The 20,708-nt window shown below is 35.1% G+C and overlaps 1 long non-coding RNA gene and 1 pseudogene across 2 annotated transcripts in view; one reads left to right on the top strand and one right to left on the bottom strand.

The window, feature by feature from the left end:
• The window catches only part of LOC143237727 (somatomedin-B and thrombospondin type-1 domain-containing protein-like), a 32,628-nt pseudogene extending 27,103 nt beyond the window's left edge, over positions 1–5,525 (top strand). Inside the window, exons 3-4 of the transcript XR_013020212.1 lie at positions 619–739; positions 3,109–5,525. The product of XR_013020212.1 is annotated as a somatomedin-B and thrombospondin type-1 domain-containing protein-like (transcript). The remainder of the gene's footprint in view (positions 1–618; positions 740–3,108) is intronic.
• LOC143237728 (uncharacterized) lies at positions 748–13,061 on the bottom strand. The gene is made up of 4 exons (XR_013020213.1): positions 12,980–13,061; positions 11,741–11,887; positions 10,484–10,606; positions 748–1,312 (listed from the first exon to the last, which is right to left on the bottom strand). It is a non-coding gene; the product is annotated as an uncharacterized LOC143237728 (long non-coding RNA).
• Between the last annotated feature and the right edge of the window lie 7,647 nt (positions 13,062–20,708).

Below are 20,708 nucleotides of genomic sequence, written 5' to 3' on the forward strand. Positions count from 1 at the left end.
CTGGCACTAATTTACAAGTAGAAATAATCTTATTTTAGTCTTATATCCGTCCAACGAAGCTACTAATGCCGTATGATGTTGGTTACAAATACAATGCCTTCACCCATATTTATTTAAATCGACCATTGTATATTTTGACTGAATGCCTCATTTATACGTTCATATCTTTAAATCCAAAATTTGAACAATAAAATTTGTTAACTTTATCCCAATGGCTAATCGTTTTATTTTATGTATTTATTTTTAAGAATATTAAATGTACATATCTTGTTTGATTAATGATTTCGGTAGGAAAACGCCCCGCTTGTATCTTCTGCAGTGCTATTATTAAGGATTGAACTCGTACAATGATCATTTATTACACTAGTAAGACGTTCGATGTCGGTCTGAACTTGCCAATATATTTGATTTAACATTCCAAGCTTCTGATTCATGTATAAGGCTTAATATTGTTTGCTAAGGTATATATTATGTAGTTACTCGAAAAGATAAATTTTCGTTTCCTTCTTTAATTTCATATTTTCTAAAACAATCGAAAGTTTGTAATTTAATCTTTCAGTGCATTCGTAATAGGAGAATCTTGAAGAAATGTATCTCATTTTAACTTTATTTCTTTAGAGACGGCATTGATCCTCAGAGGAGAGTTTTCTAAGATGCGCACTATGAATGCATCACACGATATCAGAAAGAACCTTCGACTTCGCTACCCTAAGGATCCAGCGAAAGAGAAGAGTCAGGAGTAAGTAGCTGATGAGGATATTTCTCTGTTATTTTAACATAATTTTATGAAAACATGTATTAAACGAAAGATTTTTCTTAATAGATTTCTTCCTTTCAAAACGTTTTAATTACGAGTATTAATTTCCAGAAGTGCTACACTTCTTATAATTTCAAATTAAGCCAGATATGGCCTTATTAGTACTCCTTGTGTTGGGCTGCGGATAAAAAAGTAGCAGTCGTCCACTCTTCAGCTCAAAGAATTAGCTAACCCTTGTGATAGTGGTTGTTGTCATCTTTCTAGTCAGCTTCATAATTGGTGATGTCTATAACTAAACCCTCAGAGCCTTTGACCTGGCCGTTTAATCCACCAGAGCATAAAATCCGTTCAGGTTGAAAACTCTAGTTTCAATTACTTTAAAATTATGCATAAATATTTATATTACGATATTAATTATTGATATGTAGTTTGTTAACTATATTAAGTTCCACTTTTATTTCATCATATCATCAGAAATAACTACTTTTCTTCCTCTGTTGACCTCCGATCTAAAGATTTCACTTTTCTTCTGTCCTTCGTCCTCGAATTTTCATCCTGATAGTAATAGATGTAATGAAGATTGAATATGCATGTCTTGTGAATAATTTTATACTTTTTCAACAAGTATATACAAATAAATCAGATATGTTTTTAAAAAGACTGATCCAAGAAAGTTTTACTGATCAATGAAACCTGCGAGTGGTAAGGCCAATAATATAAAATCTCCAGTAGACAAATTTTGCAAAATAATTCTTGTGTAAACAAAATCTCGTTGCAGTAATGACTGTTCAGTAAACGAGCAACGTCTTAAGGTTAAAACTATAGAAACCTGTTCAATGAATAATTTACTCATTGTATGAACCGAAACATATATGATACACCTTTAAAAATGGAAACAAACATGCTAGAACTTGCAGTAGTTACCCTACATGTATGTATAAAACATTCGTTTCTTATATATACAAACTAAGGGTTGGGTCTATATTAAGAAAGCTGTTTAAAATTTTATTTTTAAGTTAAATATGAAATCCACACCTAAAAATAGATGTAAAAATACGTCTAAAATTATATAATTTTATTTAATAATAATCGGGATCGTGTAGTATTTCAAGAGAAGTATATCCCCCCCCCCGAGAATCGATCACCCTTCCAACAAGATGAGATTTATAATATTTAGATGTGAATTACCGACAGCTCCAAATTATTACGTTTAATCCAGTTTTAAATTAATTTACATGCCATCAGTTAAGGCTGTCTGTGTTCTCATTGGTTCATTGAGAATTAAGGACCTGAATGTATGGATAAATAGATGTCATTGACATTAAACTATTGTCTGACTAGTACAAATTGAAAGAGTGATTGCAGTAATATCCTGTTTCTAGGGTTAAGTTTAAGGGTTTATTTAGTTCTGTAGGAGTTGTAAAACAATAAAATCCAAATTCATCAACTTAGGAGAACAGTATAGTCCATCTGGTACTATCTATAATCTCTAAAGCTTAACTTCAAGTATGTGCACAATACAAAACCTACAGAGACAGTAAATTTGCAATCCACTGTATTTTTCTTAAACACGAAGGTAAAAAGACGTATAACTTACTGTAAAATTATGTCCTACAATGACAGATCACAAACAATCATACATTAGAAAGTTCAAGGCGTTTGTCTCTAGCACTAATAAATTACCTCCAGTGGCATAGCTATATGTCTGCGGCCTAAAAACGCTAGAAACCGGGTTTCGATATCCGTGATGGGTAAAGCACAAATAATCCATTGCGCAGCTTTGTGTTTAACAACAAATAAACAGATAAACATGCTAATAAGTACGGTTATGATTCTCTTCGCCCTGCCACAGCTTTTAACGGAAAATTACGTTTCATTCAAGACACTTTTACTAAATAAGACAAAAGTTCTACTGTAAGCAGGTCATCATAACACATAAATATGTTTAACTCAAATCTTCTCGAAATTAAAAGGATGGCCCAGCACGGCCAGGTGGATTAAGGCGTTGGATTCGTAATCTGAGGGTAGCGGGTTCGAATCCCGGTCGCACCAAATATGCTCGCCCTTTCAGCCGTGGGGGCGTTATAATGTGACGTTGGTAAAAGCGTAGCACAAGAGTTGGCGGTGGGTGGTGATGAATAGCTGCCTTCCCTTTAGTCTTACACTGCTAAATTAGGGATGGCTAGCGCAGATAGCCCTCGTGTAGCTTTGCGTCAAATTCAAAAACAAAGTAAAAAATGGCAGGATGAAATATCTGGTTAGTCGTTATTGGTACGTTATTAATATATTTTTATTTGGTTTACATATTAACGTAATTTTGAAAGTTATTTTATTATTTTTCTTTTTACCAGATATTGCGTGGTATTTGAAATTACAAAATCTCATCACAAGTGCTCATCTCTGGGAGAAGATGCCGCAAAACTAAAAAGGGAGATCGCGTGTGTGTCGCATGTGAAGAAGCAGCTATGAGGAAGCATCTAGGGTATCGTTGCACGGGCCACGGAGTTGACGGCAAAGCAACTCGCTGGGCAGCCTTGGACGTCTTAAACTGCCATGGCCGCTGGGTTCGAATGAGTGAACATTCCGTCTGTCCTTGCCACTTGGACCCAACACCTGATTTCATATTCGTGTGAAGGCTGTGAAAAAGAGTCAGAGTTCGGGTGAAAAGAGCGGCATGGTAGACATAAATGTTAACTTTTCTGTGTGTAATAAAATAATTAATTGAGAGGGTTAAAGCGGGTGGGTAGAACAATCTTTTTTACATATGCTTGGTAGTGGATGTTTGAGTATTATATTAGAATCTGTTTAATAATAAACTCTACCTTAAACTTTATATTGTACTAGGTTTAAGATTACAGACAATCATAAAACAGGGGAACACTATTAAGTTGTAGCAGGGTTTATTAACTTTAAGGAATGATTGAATGCAACAATTTTTTTCTTCATAATAAATATTTTAGTTTTTCCTTTTAATATTGCAGTATATTAAAAATATCGGAAATGAATGAAATTAATTTTTCTATTGATAAAAGTGTTTTTAAAAAGCAAACATAAACAGTATTGGTATATATATATATATATATTATTACATTTTAATCAAATTGGAAGATGAAATGAATTTTGAGCAGTCGAGAAAATTTAAAATTATAAACTTACAATTTTATCTATGCATTTGATAAACAAATATAGTTTTCACCTTATCGCCGTTAGGGGACGTTTATGATACTTTCGTTTTACATTTTTAATTTCTCAAATAAATCTGTTTCCCTTCTACATAGTATTCCATCATGTTATTGAGTTACAGAAATGATACTGAAAATAGTTCTATTGTATAACTTTTTTTTGTTCATATCAAAATTTATGAATACTGTTATTTCTGAATAGCTATTGACAAAATTTAGGAAACTTAATTTTATATATATAACTTTATTTTTGGATTTGGTGAAAAACAAAACAAATAACAATTTTATAACAATATTTGTGCTGAATAATATAGAAGAATAAATTCAATAACTCTAGTTGGAATTTACTGCTCTGATTCCATACACAGTTTCACATTGTTACCATTACCCAGCATAATTTACTGCTCTGATTCCATACACAGTTTCACATTGTTACCATTACCCAGCATAATTTACTGCTCTGATTCCATACACAGTTTCACATTGTTACCATTACCCAGCATAATTTACTGCTCCGATTCCATACACAGTTTCACATTGTTACCATTACCCAGCATAATTTCGTCACTCTTCCTAGGATTTTTTTTTATAAAACTACCTCACCAAATACACAGAAATTACTTTTGTTGTTGCGTTTCTGAAAACAAATACAGTCAATGTATCAACATTGCTGAACTTAAACTATGATTGATATATGAAAGCAGATAATACCGAAAATAGTTTAGCTTTAAGGGTGTTTTTTTTATGTGAAATTCGTAAATTCCAAGAAATTTTGAAAAATTGACAAGCATTTGATTTTAAAATCATATGTATTTTAATAAGAAATAATAAGGCCCAAATGGTAGCTATGACTTCAGTGTCCATTTTCTATTCATAAGAATATGATTGGTGAGACTCCTAATACTACATTAATGTGATACAGTTGTAGTTTAGAGGAAACGTTTTTAATAGTTGAGAATGTACTAAACACTCATGCGTGCTTATTAACCTCATGTATACAGCCTCAGTAGTTTTTGATATGATTTTCAGTGTGCATAAGTTTTGTTGATTTTTTTTTAATTATTTTATTTGAAAAGATGAAATAGTGATTATTGTGGTATGTAATAATTTAGTATTATTTTGCTATTCAATATTTCATACAGGAGTTATTACATATACGCCTCATTGTTTGTGCAGTGTGTATTTCCTTGAAAATAATGGTAGGAGTTCTTATGTCTGTTAAACATATTTTAAGTGTTATATTTTTTGTAAGGATTGCTTTAGTGAATTAGACACATATTAATTTATACAACAAATATGGGGTCACTTCTCAAGCAGCACCTGTGGTTGTAATAACCGAAAACTTACTGAAATGAAACAAAAAGTCAATGTGTTTGACGACAAACCTAATGTTAAAATAGATGTGATATTTGTGAATTATAAGACAATCGAGAAGTTTGTCAAACTGTATTTTCACACTGTTTTTACAATCTATTTTTAACATATAACTAATATTTTGCTTTTATTGATCTTATTAATATCAAGAACTCAAATTCTCTCTTATAGCATTAGGAATGTTAGTTTTGCAATAAAATAATCTTTATTCACGGTCTGTTTTATGTATCACTTTTCACCACAGTCATCATACGAAACAGGAAACAACAAAAATAAGTTGTTGAATCGGAAATTCTTCTGCAGGTAATCAACAGAAAAACAATATTCGAGTAAGAAGAATACATTAATGGAAAGAGCGAATCTTGAAGAATGGTTTCATGTATCGAAAGTTTCTAAACGTGAGTCATGTTTTCGGCATTGAAATTTTGTAGTAGACATGAGAGTCGCCAGGACTTTCTCGAGAGTGGGAGTCTTTCTCTTAACAGTATTTGTAGTATATTTTCCTTAGATATGTACACATGTGTGTGTTTATACACACACACACACACACACATATAAAACTGTATATTTTACTATGAGAACTCATTGATGAACACGTTATGCTGAAACAGATATTCGTGCGAGTTCAAGAAACAAATCAGATACTGTTTATCAATCACATAATTGAAATTTATTTGTCTATCATAATCATGTATATGTTTTTAGTGATAACTGTATAACTATTCTTCACCTCGACTTAGAATACAAAGTAAATACACAATTATTTGAATATTTCTGTTTAATCAACATGTCGTACTATAGCGAACTGATGTTGGTGTGAGCATACAGCTGCAATCATATAAAGAGTATTTTGTTGCCACAGAGTAAATAATAATATTAAGGATTTCTATTGGCCAAAACGTGATTTTTTCGACATGGTTTGCTTGATCAGTATGATACAGAAGAAAATAGTATTACTCATTCATAGTATAATAAGAGAGGGTACCGTTGGCCATTAAGTTCGTTTGAATACGGTATACTGGTGATATTGGTTTCTCTGTTAACCAGCAACTTCGTGGAATTAATTTATTTACGATTCAAAAGAGAGTTTGTTCACACTCTTTACCCCCTCCTCCTGCACTCCACTGCTAAGAATATGTATGTAACTTATAAACTATTTTATATGAAGTGTCTAATTTTTTACCGGTATTGAAGAACACTCCTTGCTCGCACGTGTGTGATGAGATTTGTATAATTCATGAAACATACAAAATAAATGTTTCATAAAATTTTGAAAATAATTATTTAATTCCAATAAACAGTACCGCAAAGTACTGTACAATTCAAGTGATATTAGCGCTACCTATCGAACATTTTATTAACTTGTAGAAATAAAAATTGAAAAATTATGAAATTCAGTGTTGTGTAAAAGATATACACTACATGGCCAAAAGTATGTGGACACCCCTTCTAATTAGTGGGTTCGGCTATTTAAGCCACAGACATTGCTAACAGGTGCATAAAATCAAGCATACAGCCATGTAATCTCCATAGACACACATTGGCAGTAAAATAGGTCGTACTGAAGAGTTCAATTACTTTCAACGTGGCACTGTCATAGGATGCCACCTTTCCAACAAGTCAGTTCGTCAAAGTTCTGCTCTGCTAGAGCTGTCCCGGTCAACTGTAAGTGTTGTTATTGTGAAGTGGAAACGTCTAGAAGTAACAACAGTTCAGCCACGAAGCTGTAGGTCACACAAGCTCACAGAATGAAACCGTCAAGTGCTGAAGCGTGTAGCGCGCAAATAAATCGTCTATCCAAAGTTGCAACACTCACTACCGAGTTACACACGGCTTCTGGAATCAACGTCAGCACAAGAACTGTTAATCGGGAACTTCATGAAATGGGTTTCCATGGCTGAGCAGCTGCACACAAGTCTAAGATCACCATGCACAATGTCAAGCGTCGGCTGGGGTGGTGTAAAGCACACCATCATTGGACTCTGGAGCAGTAGAAACGCGTTCTCTGGAGTGATGAATCACGTTTCACTATCTGGCAGTCTGACGGACGAATCTGGGTTTGGCGGATGCCAGGAGAACGGTACCTGCCTAAATGCATAGTGCCATCTGTAAAGTTTTGTGGAGGAGGAATAATGGTCTGGGGCTGTTTTTCATGGTTTGGGCCAGGCTCTTTTATTCCAATGAAGGGACATATTAATGCTACAGCATATAATGACATTCTAGAAAATTGTGTGCTTCCAACTTTGTGGCAACAGTTTGGGGAAGGCACTTAATGTTTCAGCATGACAATGTCCCAGTGCACAAAGCGATGTCCATAAAGACATGGTTTGGCAAGGTTGGTGTGGAAGAACTTGACTGACCTGCACACAGTCTCGACCCCGTTGAACACCTTTGGGATGAATTAGAACGCCTACTACGAGCCAGACCTTTTCGCCCGAAGTCACTAATGCTCTTGTGGCTGAATAGGAGCGAATTCCCGCAGTCATGTTATAAAATCTAGTGAAAAGCCTTCCCAGAAGAGTAGAGGCTGTTATAGCAGCAAAGGGGGGACTAACTTCATATTAATGCTCATGATTTTGAATTGAAATGTTCAACAAGCACATAGGGGTGTGATGGTCAGGTGTTCACGTACTTTTGGTCATGTAGTGTATATGTAGATATGGAGAAAAAAAATGTAATAAAATAATTTGATATTGAAGTGTTTTTATTATGGAAAAGCCACATGAAGCCATTTGCTGAGTATATCGATAGGAATACAGCCCCTGATTTTGGCGTTGTAAATCCGAAGACTTACCGCTGTACCAGTTGGAGACGTCGATATTAGAAAAAGAGGTAATTTATTTTGAACTCAAACATAACACAATTATTACAAACTTTCTTACCTAAAAAAGCTTAATTTAAACCAGAGCTCTATCACGTATGCTTTTTTATTATTATTTACTCACATCATTGATGCTCGCCCTTTCCGCCGTTGGGGCGTCATTATGTTTGCTCAATCCCACTATTCGTTGGTAAAAAGAGTAGCTCAAGAGTTGGCGGTGGGTGGTGATGATGATTAGGGACGGTTAGCGCGGATAGCCCTCCTGCAAAGTTGTAAAACAAACAAACAAACTATGGTGATTATTTGGGTTAATCGCAAGAGAAGCAAGGTCTTTCAATACTTCCAAATGTACTAACTGGATACTTGTTGTTTTTTTTTGTTTGAAGTTAAGCACAAAACTACACAATCACATGTATGTTTACTAGTTTAGTTTTATATAATAAATTCACTTTTAATCTCTAACAGAATCCAGAAGATAGTTCACTTCCTGTAAAAGGGGGAACCAGAAAATCACCCATAAATATACTACCTATAGCCCCACCTATTAGTAATTGTAGTACCAAATATGAGAATCCGGATAATAAATTAACTGATATGAAACACTAATTTTTAATGGTATTATCAATGAATTGATTTTGCTGTTCATACATCTGTACACAAAATACTGAGAAAAGTTTACATTATGGTTAGGAAATTATGAAAGTTAATACAAGTTTTTCGATTTTCTTCTCCGACATTATATTGCATATCACTAGATTAAAGAAACAACCAATAATAATGATACTGTTGTCAATTGATGATCTAAGGTATATTCATAAGTACCGTACAGTTATTAGTAGTTGTTGTGATAGAACAAACTATTCTATGCACACAAAAAACAAGAGAGAATAATCTTGTCTAGAGGATTTGTTTGTTTTAAATTTCGCACAAAGCTACACAAGGGCTATCTACACTAGCCGTCCCTAATTTAGCAGCGTAGACTAAAGGGAAGGCAGCTAGTCACCACCACCCACCGCCAACTCATGTGCTACTCTTTTACCAACCAACAAATAGTAGAATTGACCGTTACATCATAACGCCCCCACGGCTGAAAGGGCGAGCATGTTTGGTGCGACGGGGATTCGAACCCGCGACTCTCAGATTACAAGTCGAGCGCCTTAACCTACCAGGCCATGCCGGGCTTGTCTACAGCAACGGGAAGAAAATCCGTATAATTAATCACTTGGGTGAGTAGTGTTCGTTTCTTTATTATTTCTAGCCTTTTATTTTTATAATTCTTCGATAAGTTTTCTTATTTCATATGACTCTTACTAGAAATACATATAAAGACTTCACTTTCAGATGTCTACCACTGGGACAGCGGTAAGCCTTCGGAGTTACAACACTAATATCAGGCGTTCGGCGAGACGGGGATGCAAACCCGCGACCCTCAGATTACGAGTCGCACGCCTTAACACGCTTGGCCATGCCGGGTCATAAGGTTTAATGTAATGTAATCGTTATTTCTTGAAGTTTCATTTACGGTTGCCCAATGCTATATCTGCAGATTTGCACTGCTACAGGGTGTTCGGAAAGTCACTGTGCAGTTTTGTAATTATATGTCTATTCAGTCTATTTCAAGCCAGCAACTGATAGCGGTGTTTAGAAACAAAATAAAAAGGATCCAAGCCTGTATTGATGCCAACGGGAGTCACTTTCAACATTGCTTATAATTGTCATTCATATTTACCTCCTGTATTCTATATTGAAACATGTCTGTTAATAAATATATGAAAGTGCGATTCTGGGTCGGGCAGTGACTTAAATTCAGCGGGTACTCTCGTCTGATCTGAGGTCGCTTGAACTCTTTCGAACACCCTGTCCGAACAGAAACCAGGTTTCGATACACGTGGTGGGCAGAACACAGATAGCCCTTTGTGTAGCTTTGTGCTTACTAACAAACATTTATGGCATTAAGCAGTTTATACGAATTTGTTATATCAAAACTACTTTTATTTACTTCCATGTTTAGTGTTACATATACTTTACTGTTATGTGAAGTAACAACCAGTAACAAGTATTTCACTTCATGAATAAATGTATCTAAAAGATAAATCAGTGACAAATTAGGTTGTTGGTGTTCAATTGCTGCTTTATTTTCCGGTAGTTTAATAATTTCCTAATTATTTCCAGTAACTCATAAAGTAATGTCCAGCAACGTGTTTGTATCCCGTATTCAGTCATAAAGTGCCTCATTTATTGTAATCAGTCCTTTTCTTTCTTATCACATAGTCCAAAATATCATATTTTCCATTAACGATACTGTTCGCTATTAATATAAAAATTAATCTCAATGTAAAATTCACAAACCAGCCGACATCTTTCATTATCCACCTTTCCCTCCATCCTCGGCAGTGCTTTTATGAGTTTTTCTTTTCCAGAATGTTCTAGATGCGAGTACCTCTGGTATGCAAAGTATGACACAAAGAACGCCTAGGGGTGAAAAAAAAACCATTTAACACCCAATCAAGGCTCGAACTTCATGCCTCGGTTAGTTCATTAATACGTTGGCTCTCACACCATCCACTGGTAGGTCGCGACAGTCTTTCAGTAAGACACACATGACCCATCGGTGAGTTTGTTTGTTTTTTTTAATTTCACGCAAAGTTACTCGAGAGCTATCTGCGCTAGCCGTCCCTAATTTAGCAGTGTAAGACTAGAGGGAAGGCAGTAGTCATCACTACCCACTTCCAACTCTTGGGCTACTCTTTTACCAAATAATAGTGGGATTGAACGTCACATAATAACGCTTCCACGGCTGAAAGGACAAGGATGTTTGGTGTGACGGAGATTCAAACCTGCGACCCTCGGATTACGAGTCGAACACCTCAACCCACCTGGCCATGCCAGGCCACAGACCGATGAGTCGTGCTCTATTTTCTTTTTAAAAGCTCACTTACTGGCTGGGACACAACAGCTATATGTACACGCTTCCTAAAAAAATAGTAACTGGTGTTGTACTAATGCGCATTAATTGGAAAATAATTTTATAAACTTATAGTGAATTAATCAGAAATTACCAAACTCGCCTGTGTTCCTTGCCTCTCTACATGGTTTTCTGCGACTATTTCAGCGAGTTTTCTAACGATAAACGATTATCATAGAAAATTTCCCTATTTAAGAGTAGTGATTTTCGTATTTTGCTTGCTAAACATGTGTTTATACAAACCACAGTAACAAAACCACCTGGCTGAGTAAATACTAGTTGAGTGGGAAAAAAAAAAAGCCAAAGCAACAATAAATTTTTGGAAAACATGTAACCTTCAACTGAATGCACAGGCACGTATATAGCTTAGTTTTTTCTTTATAAATGGACATGAAAAAACTTAAGAAACAAGATAATTAAAAAGTAGTAATTTAAAAGGGTGAATAGAGGTCATCCAAAAAGTACAAACAGTTAAGCAGTTGAATAAAAAATGCAAATATTATATTTTCAAGCCTATAACTAGGGGCTAAGTAAAGTAAACAAATTACGCCAAAAATAATGTCTATATTACTTTTTAAAGCTACAAATCCTTATTCCGACTCCATTAAGACTAATAAGTGCTGAAGACATGGAGTACTTACTTACTACACATGTATTCATCCAATACTTTCTTAAACTTAGTTAAATTTTCTGCTTCCACCACCTTGAAGGCAGCTCATTCCAAAAGCCAATCACTTTCTTTGTTATGTAGGACCAAAAATGTTTAACTTCTAAACTGCAAATGACTTCTATATTGCAAAAAAAATTGAATTTATGACTCCTTGTCCTATTACTTTCACTGCTAAACACATAAAAAATTGATGAACCTATATATTATTGATACCCCTAATTACCTTAAAGTACTTCAATCAAATCCATTCTCCAGAGAAAACAAGTTTGGAAATTTTAGTCTCTCCTTATAGGATATTTCATGTATCATCCTAATGAATCTTCTCTGAACCTTCTACAACAATTCAATGCCCTACTTTGGGAAGGAAGCCCGAAACTATACACAGTATTCTAAATGAGTCCTTACAAGTGATTTATACAGCTAAACAATAATATTCCTTGTCTTGTATTCAGTACTACTATAGATGCTACACAAAATCCTATTAGCTCCACTGCTATTTACAATACACTGTTTAGATGACCAAAGTGAGTTTTTGATCATAACACCAACATCTTTTTTCTTCAACCACATTATTTGATGTATTCTCATTTAAACTGCAACAATAATTTGAAATGTGAAAACCATATATGTCCCCTTACTTTTTCAGTACTTAAACATCATCTACCAAGTATTGGCCTGATGCATCAATTGATCTACATCTCTCTGTCAGCCTGCAGCATCATTGATACAGTTAGCCACCCCAAAAATATTAATGCCATTAGTAAGCTTCCAAATTCTGTTAGCCATTCCAGAATCAATATCATTAGTATAAATTACAAACAGCAGAAGATCCAACACAGAGTCCCGAGGCATAGCACTTATAACTGTGATCCATTCAGATTTAACTCCATTTATTACAACTATTTGCTTTCTCTCTGGTAAATTTTCTATCCAATTTAATAACATTTCCTCCACACCCACAGATTTAATTTTTCTAACAAGTCTTTTGTGAAGTATCTTATCAAACACTTTTTGAAAATCAAGATAAATCAAATCCACAATATTTCCTTCATGAATTCATATAATAAAGAATATCAGAAAATTTGTTAAATAAGGCTTTCCCTTAGTGACACTTGTCATGCAAATACCAAACTGCTTTAAGTAACTATGTAATATATCTTTAACCATACTCCCCAAAACCTTTTTAATTAGTAATGTAAGACTAACTGACCTAGAATTGTTTGGACAACATATATCAACTCCTTTAAATATTAGCCAACTTCCAGCCTTCTAATACCTTTCCACAATTCAATGACCTACAAAAAATGTTATATAAATATTCAGAAATAAAACCTTTCAGTTCCTTTAAATCTCTTGAATAAAAATTATCTGATCTAGACTATATTTATAAACTTTTAGGTTTCCCAACTTTTCTCTCACAATCTCATAACTGAAAGTTATATCTTTTACGTCAATATTTTCTTCATACATTAAATGCTGTGGTTAAGGCATAATACTTGTATCTCCCTTTGTAAAGAGAACATACAATTTAACAAGTTTATCATCTCATAATCTAAGGAGATTAGCTTCTCAAAATCATATTTAAGGCCAAATTCCCATCCTAAAATTTTGCTTGCCCATCATATAACTAAAGAATTCTTATTGTTTGAATGAACTCTGTTAGCCAACCTTCTTTGACATACAATTTTTGCCCTCTAAACTTTCTTTTAAACTAACTCCCTTAATTTTGTATAGTCTTTCAAGTACTTATTATTTCCAAGAAGCTTAAATTTATTGAATTTATTATATTTACCCCTTAATATGATCTCAAACCTTTACTAAACTGGCCTGCCATAGCAAAGTAGTTAGGATGCTTGACATGTAATCTGAAGGTCACAAGTTTGAATCCCCATCACACCAAAAATGCTTGTCCTTTCAGCTGTGGAGGCATTATAATGTGATGGTTAATTACTTTACTTGTTGGTATAAGAGTAGCCCAAGAGTTGGTGATGGGTGTTGATGACTAGCTTATAACTTTGTAACTTTATATGCAAAAAATCACGAAACCATATACTGCTGTATACCATATATTCCTGACATCAGCAAACAAATAACCAACATTTAGCAAAAACTAGTAACAAAATATGACATTCCAGTTAAGACCAAATTTATTCAAAAACCAGGCACAAAACTGAGGTCTATACTATGTAAGAACTACACTGACAAACACCACACCAACATTATTTATAAAATACAATGTGATAACTGCTACGACTTCTATATTGGAGAAACAAGTAAAAAATGGAAACCAGATTTAAAGAACATAAAAAGTCACCTTCACACGTTTTCGAACACTGCAAGTCAAATAAACACAACATAACCATAGAAAACACTCAAATACTAATTAAAGAAACAAACATAAACAAACGCAAAATTAAAGAAGCCTTACTTATACAACAACTTAAACCCAAAATAAACCAATATAAAGGAACGCCTTTATACCTATATTAATATAATAAAATAAATAAAATTATATATTCAAACATCTAACACTGCCCTCTACATTCCGAGACTCAGTTACACAACCCCCTTTCAAACATGTGGTCAGCTTTCGGTCAATTACCTCATTCTTTGTGAACCTGACGATGACCGAAGAAGGTCGAAACGTTGTTCGCTCTTCTATGTAAAACATTTTCTCAACCCAAACAAACTGTTTTTGCATATAAATTTCTCAACAAGTGGGTTTCTCCACTTCACTGACTTTGTAACTTTGTGCAAAATTAAAAACAAACAAAGAAACTTTATTGAACCATACTGGCTTATTCTGCTTCATTACTCTTTTCTGTAGGGAATATGTATGTTCTGTATGCATGTCAATGTTTCCCTAGATGCTTCCTTCAACTGCTTAAATTCTTTAGTCCAATCTACAGATCATGTATCATTCCATCAAAATTGGATTTCCAGAAATTTGGAATCAGGATACTATTCTTCTCCAATTCTACATGTAGTAAAATTCCAAACCTCATAGTGTAAAGCTTACTTGTACTTAAATGTTCACTAACCACAACTCTGTCTATCATGTTCACATTGGATGCTAAAATTAAATCTAATACAGCTGTATCTTTTATTGGTTCCATCACTAGCTGGTGTATAAAAGTATCCCAAACAATTTCCAATATATATATAAAACATAGGGACATCATGTATGTCATAATTCCTAGCTTCACTCAACAAACTGAAAACTAAAAATCAATTTGAGCTCTGAACCCTCAACTATTCATCAATCATCTTGTTAAATTCCTGTAAAGTTGCAGCTTCTATCACACTAAATAATAATTGTTCCACATATTTGCTAACCTATTAGAGAAATAAAACTATCTGAAGTGGATATTTCCTACCTATTTAAATCTTAAAATTATGACAACTTGGCTTATAACACTGAGAATCCAACACCAAAAATAAAATCTGATACTTCAATCTCATCAAATACCTCAGTAATTTTGAGTACTTCAACTAGACATTCTCTGATCCTTCTCATTTAAAGATAGAAGTTAAAAGATTTCAACATAGTCTCACATTAGCACTTTTCTGTTCTTAGATCCATCCTTGTAGCTCTCCTCTGAATCCTCTTAAATAACTCAATGTATTTCCTAAGATGCTACTTACAAAACTGCACACATGAAAGAATTGTAAAGTTATATACCATTTAAGTACCTTACTTTTGAAAACAGCTGATTAAACATAGGAAAGCTTTAAAATTTATTATTATAATCTCTTAGCAAATCTAATAGTGATTAAAGAGAGCAATGCTTAAACTATCTGAACATGCTTTTTATAGGTAGCAGTGCATTTCTGATGAATACACTAACTAAGAGAGGAGTCAGAACTTGTCCACAGAGAAAAAGAGAGAGAGACAGCAATACACACTGATAATCAAGATGAAAGTAAGAGCTTATTAGGGGTAACTTCATAGAAATGTCAGTTTGTAAAATAGTTTACCAAGATAACATCACCACTTGATTAGCTTGCTAAAATGATGACCAGTGTTACTGTCATAGTATTTAAAATACTTATTAAGAAAACATGAAACAGTAAATCATTAATTTGCCAACATAGACTAAATTAGACAGCATTTATTTTATATATGGACTCCAAGTATAAGAACCATTCTGCAAAGGTTAGTTCAACAATTAGTAGATAATTCAAGTGGTTTTAAATGTCACAAGGGAAACATATACCACAGAAAGCAATTGTTGTTAGTAGTAGTATTTGCTAAATCAACCACCATTATTTGAATCAGAAAAGCTTTATACTTTGAGTAGATCAAACTAATTAGAGCACTTTATTTAAATTCTAAATTACTGAATAGATAGATGATCATAAACTTGTTTACCAACTTTCATAAATAAAACAAGTATTTCAGATTTCAAGTCTATTAAATAAAACAAATGCTGAACAATTAAAACGCAAACATTGGGTCCACTGCACTTGTTAGGAAAGGTGAATCTAGTGGTTAAAACTACTTACAAATTTTTATTAAATAGGAGCTAATAAAAACAACAATTAAAATTTGGAGAATTTTTCAGCTAATAACTGCATATCAGACACCAAAATACAATGTAAACTAGTTAGCATTCTGTTGTGGTTGTAAGTGAAAAACCAGTTGATAAAACAAAAACTTTCCCACCTGTGCTCTGACTTAAAAGATGACCATAGCTAAAGGGTTTCAACACTGAAACCAAAGTGCAGTAAATTTCATGAAAAACTATGAAAAATAATGACTCTGGAAGACCATTTTAGTAAATGATGTTTAAAAGCTTCCCACACAGAAAGGAGACATTGAAGATTAGAGGAATTCATAAGTTATTAGTTTATGACTAGGTTTTATTAGCATAATTTTTAAGATTATTATCTAATTCTTTATCTGAATGTCTAAAAATAATAAAAATTTTATGCCTACAAATTGAGTAATCATAAAAGTTGGTTGGTTGGTTGGTTGATTTAGTGTTTTATGGCACAAAGCAGCTGGGCTATCTGTGCCAAACATACGATAAAAAGTTAAAACTAAATCTAGTAAAATTCATCAAAAAAGGAAATTAAGGTAAAGGTAAAACAAAAAGTTAAAAAGAAAACATAAATAGCATAAAACCGATGTTTACATCTAGTCCACAACGTTAAGAGAAAAACTACAGTAATACAAATTCTAAAGGGCTTTCTGTCGCATAACTGTAATTACCATAACTCACCAGGAAGACTAACAGATAAGTACAAAAAGCCACAGTCAATCACCTGAAGTTTGCCTTTCTAGTCCTGGTTCCGAGTTATTTGACGTTACGGCTATTTTCTAATTTCAAATCGAACTAGATGAACTGTGATTCTTAAAGGGGAATCACATTTAAGAAAAAGGTCTAACGTATAAATTTAAAAAAAAATAAATGACGTTAAAAAGATTAATGGCCTTTAAAAAACTAAAAACCTTATGACAGAACAGTTGAGAGCCATAACGACGGCAAGAAAGTAATATGTGGCTTATTAAGACCTGAGTGTTACACAGACTACACATTGGTGCATTAATTCCAGATAAAAGAAAATGATGAGTTAAAACTGACTAATGCGTTGTCTAGTCAGAACAACTTCCTTTTCCGATCCTTACGGAAGCAAGATGGCCAAAATCCAATATATGGTTTTATTTGAAAAAGCTTGTTTTCGCGTTGCTCACTTCAAGTCGACTGCCAGCTGGCACGGAGCCGAACCTTGAATACAGGACTATAGTCTATGTATGGAACAGGCACAGTAGTGATGTCGACGAGCTCGTTCCCGTGAATACCAACGTGACCCGGTATCCAGAAAAACTGGATAAAAGTAGATGTTAAAGAGAAATGGTACAGTCGGTTTTGAATATCGGCGAGTACAGGATATAAACTAACCTGAAGCGGTTCCAAAGCCAGTAGAGAACTAAGCGACTCAGTATAAATAGTGCAGTTTGAATACTGCTTAGCTTCTATGTAATCCAGGGCAAGAGAAATGGCGTACAGTTCAGCAGTGAACACAGAAGCTGTAGAGGGGATTCTGCATGCAACCAAAAGGAGCAATGGTAGATCGTCTGTTCTGAGAAGGTATGGCCCACCGAGGAAGGAAAACACAACCACAGGTAGGATGCTTTGGTAAGGAACGAAGTTTCGAAGCATACAGTAAAGAGTTGCAAACGGTGGAGGTGTGAAGGAGGTTCATGAGACTCTATGTATAAGCTCTGAACTGGGGAAGTTTGGAAAGCCCCAGTACAGAGCCGAAGTCCTTGATGATGAATGAGGTCCAGCATCTTTAAGGCCGAGGTTCTGGCAGAGCCATAGACCAGTGATCCATAGTTGAGTTTCGATCGAATAAGAGCATGATATATTTTTAGCATAAAACATTGCTTTACTTCCTAAGTGGTGGAAGAGAAATGACGGAGGATGTTCAGTGCTCTTGTACATTTGACCCATAGCTGCTTGATGTGTGATATAAACGTTAGTTTGCGGTCAAAGATAAGCCCCAAGAATTTTGTTTCATGGACTACAGGTAGCATAACTTCACTGATACGGAGTTCAGGATCAAAATAAATACCCCATTGGCAGCAAAAGTGCATGCAAACAGTTTTAGAGAGAGAGAATATAAAGCCATTTGCTGTGGTCCGCTTCAGTAAACGATTGAGGGCAGTCTTTAGTTGCCGCTCAATACATCTCAAGTTCGACAACTGACATGAGATGTGAAAGTCGTCGACATAGAGCCCGTTTGCACCAGTGAGAGGGAGTTGTGCAGTGATGGCATTAATCTTTATATTGAAAAGTGTGACACTCAAAACACAGCCCTGAGGGACTCTAAGTTCTTGTATAAAAGAATGGGGAAGTATCAAACCCACACGAATTTGAAATCTCCTGTCCATTAAAAAAAATTAAGTAAAAATGAGCAAATGGCCATGTAACCATATATATGAAGGTCTCGCAAAATGCCATAACTCTATGTTGTATCATAAGCCTGCTCAATGTCAAAGAATATTGATACAAGATATTGTCATTTGAGAAAGGCTTCTCTGATTGACATTTCAAGTCGAATCAGGTTGTTCACGGTGGAGCACTGTCTCTGGAACCCACACCGGGTGGTTGAGAGGTTGTATGATTCGAGAAACCAAAGAAGATAAGCATTAACCATCCTCTCCAAGGTCTTGCAGAAACAGCTCGTCAAAGCAATTGGATAGAAGTTTGAAAATAGCCTGGCGCCAGGCATCAGGTAAACATTCTCCTACCAGATCTGGTTAAAAACAATCAGAAAAATAGCAAGAGAAGCAGAAGATATATGAAGCAGCATTTCATAGTGTGCATCATCATGGCCCACTGATGTACTGCCAGAGTGATGAAGGGCCAGTTTGAGTTCCACCAGTATAAAGGGAAGATTATAGTAATAAAACAATCAGCTATAAAGGAAAAGGGTGGTCGCTCTGCCTGAGTCTTGATGGCTAAGAAGGTGGCGAAAAAAGTAGAAGTGATAGAGACCCGGAAAAAGATTTCACCTAGAGTATCGGCAATGCTTTGGGTATCAGCTACTTCCTGGCCATCAGAGAGGAAGATCGAGAGGGGGACGGACATAATTATATTGGTCATTGACCTTTCGAATCTTGTCCCATATGACTTTGGAACTGGTGGTAGAAGAATGCTGGTTGTGAACTTAATCCAAGATTAATTCTGGCTTTGTCCTCTTACTCACCAAGCATGTATGTAGGTCTGCTGGAAACCGATGCAGTGCAAGAGTGTGGGATACCTACAAAAAGTATCCCAGGCCCGTTTCTAAGCTTTCTGTGCTATGTGGCAGGCAGAATTCCACCATGGACGATTATATCGTGGGAAATGTGTTGAGGTTTTAGGAATACATTGAGCAGTTGCTTGTATAATACAATCAGTTACTGTTGCCACACAGTCGTTTATTGGTGGCTTACAGACGATGGCAGGATCAAGTTCTGCGAGAGCAGTGAAAGAGGGCCAGTTTGCCTGATTCAGTTTCCACTGGGGCACGTGGGTCGGATGGCATCGACCACAGCCAGTCTCTTTTCAAAATTATTGGAAAATGATCACTGCCTCATGGATTATTGTCAACCATCCATGAAAAATGGGAGAATAGTGAAGGGGAGCAAACTGAAAAATTAATAGTAGTAAGGGACTGACTAGGTGCATGAAAATAAGTATAAAAACCAGTATTATAAAAGAAAAGGTTGTGATAACTGAGCATAGGCTCCACAGAGCAATCCCTCCTGTCAATATCAGCACTTCCCCAGAGGTGTTGATGACCATTAAAGTCCCACAGGACTAAAAGGAGAAACAGAAACTGTCCAATGAGAGCATCAAGGCTGATTGATTACATTTCTCTCCAGGCAACAGGTAAAAAGAATAAACAGTGAAGTACGACCCAGAAAACACAGATGCCTGCGGCCTTCAAGGATGTGTTGAGTGGCAAAGACAGGGTGGGCACGTGATAATCAACTAACAGTGCCACCCCTCCATGCACTTGTCCATCACTCAGTCTATCATTTCTGTATAAAGAAAACTGCTAGAAGATAACTGTATCGGCAGGTTTGAGAAATGTTTAATGTAAGGAAAGACGCATAGGATGGTAGGAAGCAATTAGTGATTTGATGTCATCCAGATTAGAACGTAAACCTTGACAGTTCCATTGCATCAAGGTGGTCATTTATATTTATGTGGGCGAATTGGGTGGAAAACCCTTCTGTTTACGACCACGTCTTTTTTATTTACTGACTTTATTCAAGAGAGGTCTATCGACCTCCATGGATCCTGCCCTAGGTTGATTGGACAGGTCTTTGCTGTTGGAACAGGATTCCAGTAAATGAGGAGATGAACGAATGATCGTTTTGCATCTTGGGGTGGAAGAAAAAGATGTATCCAAGCCAATATCTGTAACTGGAACTGAAG

The sequence above is a fragment of the Tachypleus tridentatus genome, chromosome 13 (genome assembly GCF_004210375.1).
Source record: "Tachypleus tridentatus isolate NWPU-2018 chromosome 13, ASM421037v1, whole genome shotgun sequence".
In the NCBI taxonomy this organism is placed as follows: Eukaryota; Metazoa; Arthropoda; class Merostomata; order Xiphosura; family Limulidae; genus Tachypleus; species Tachypleus tridentatus.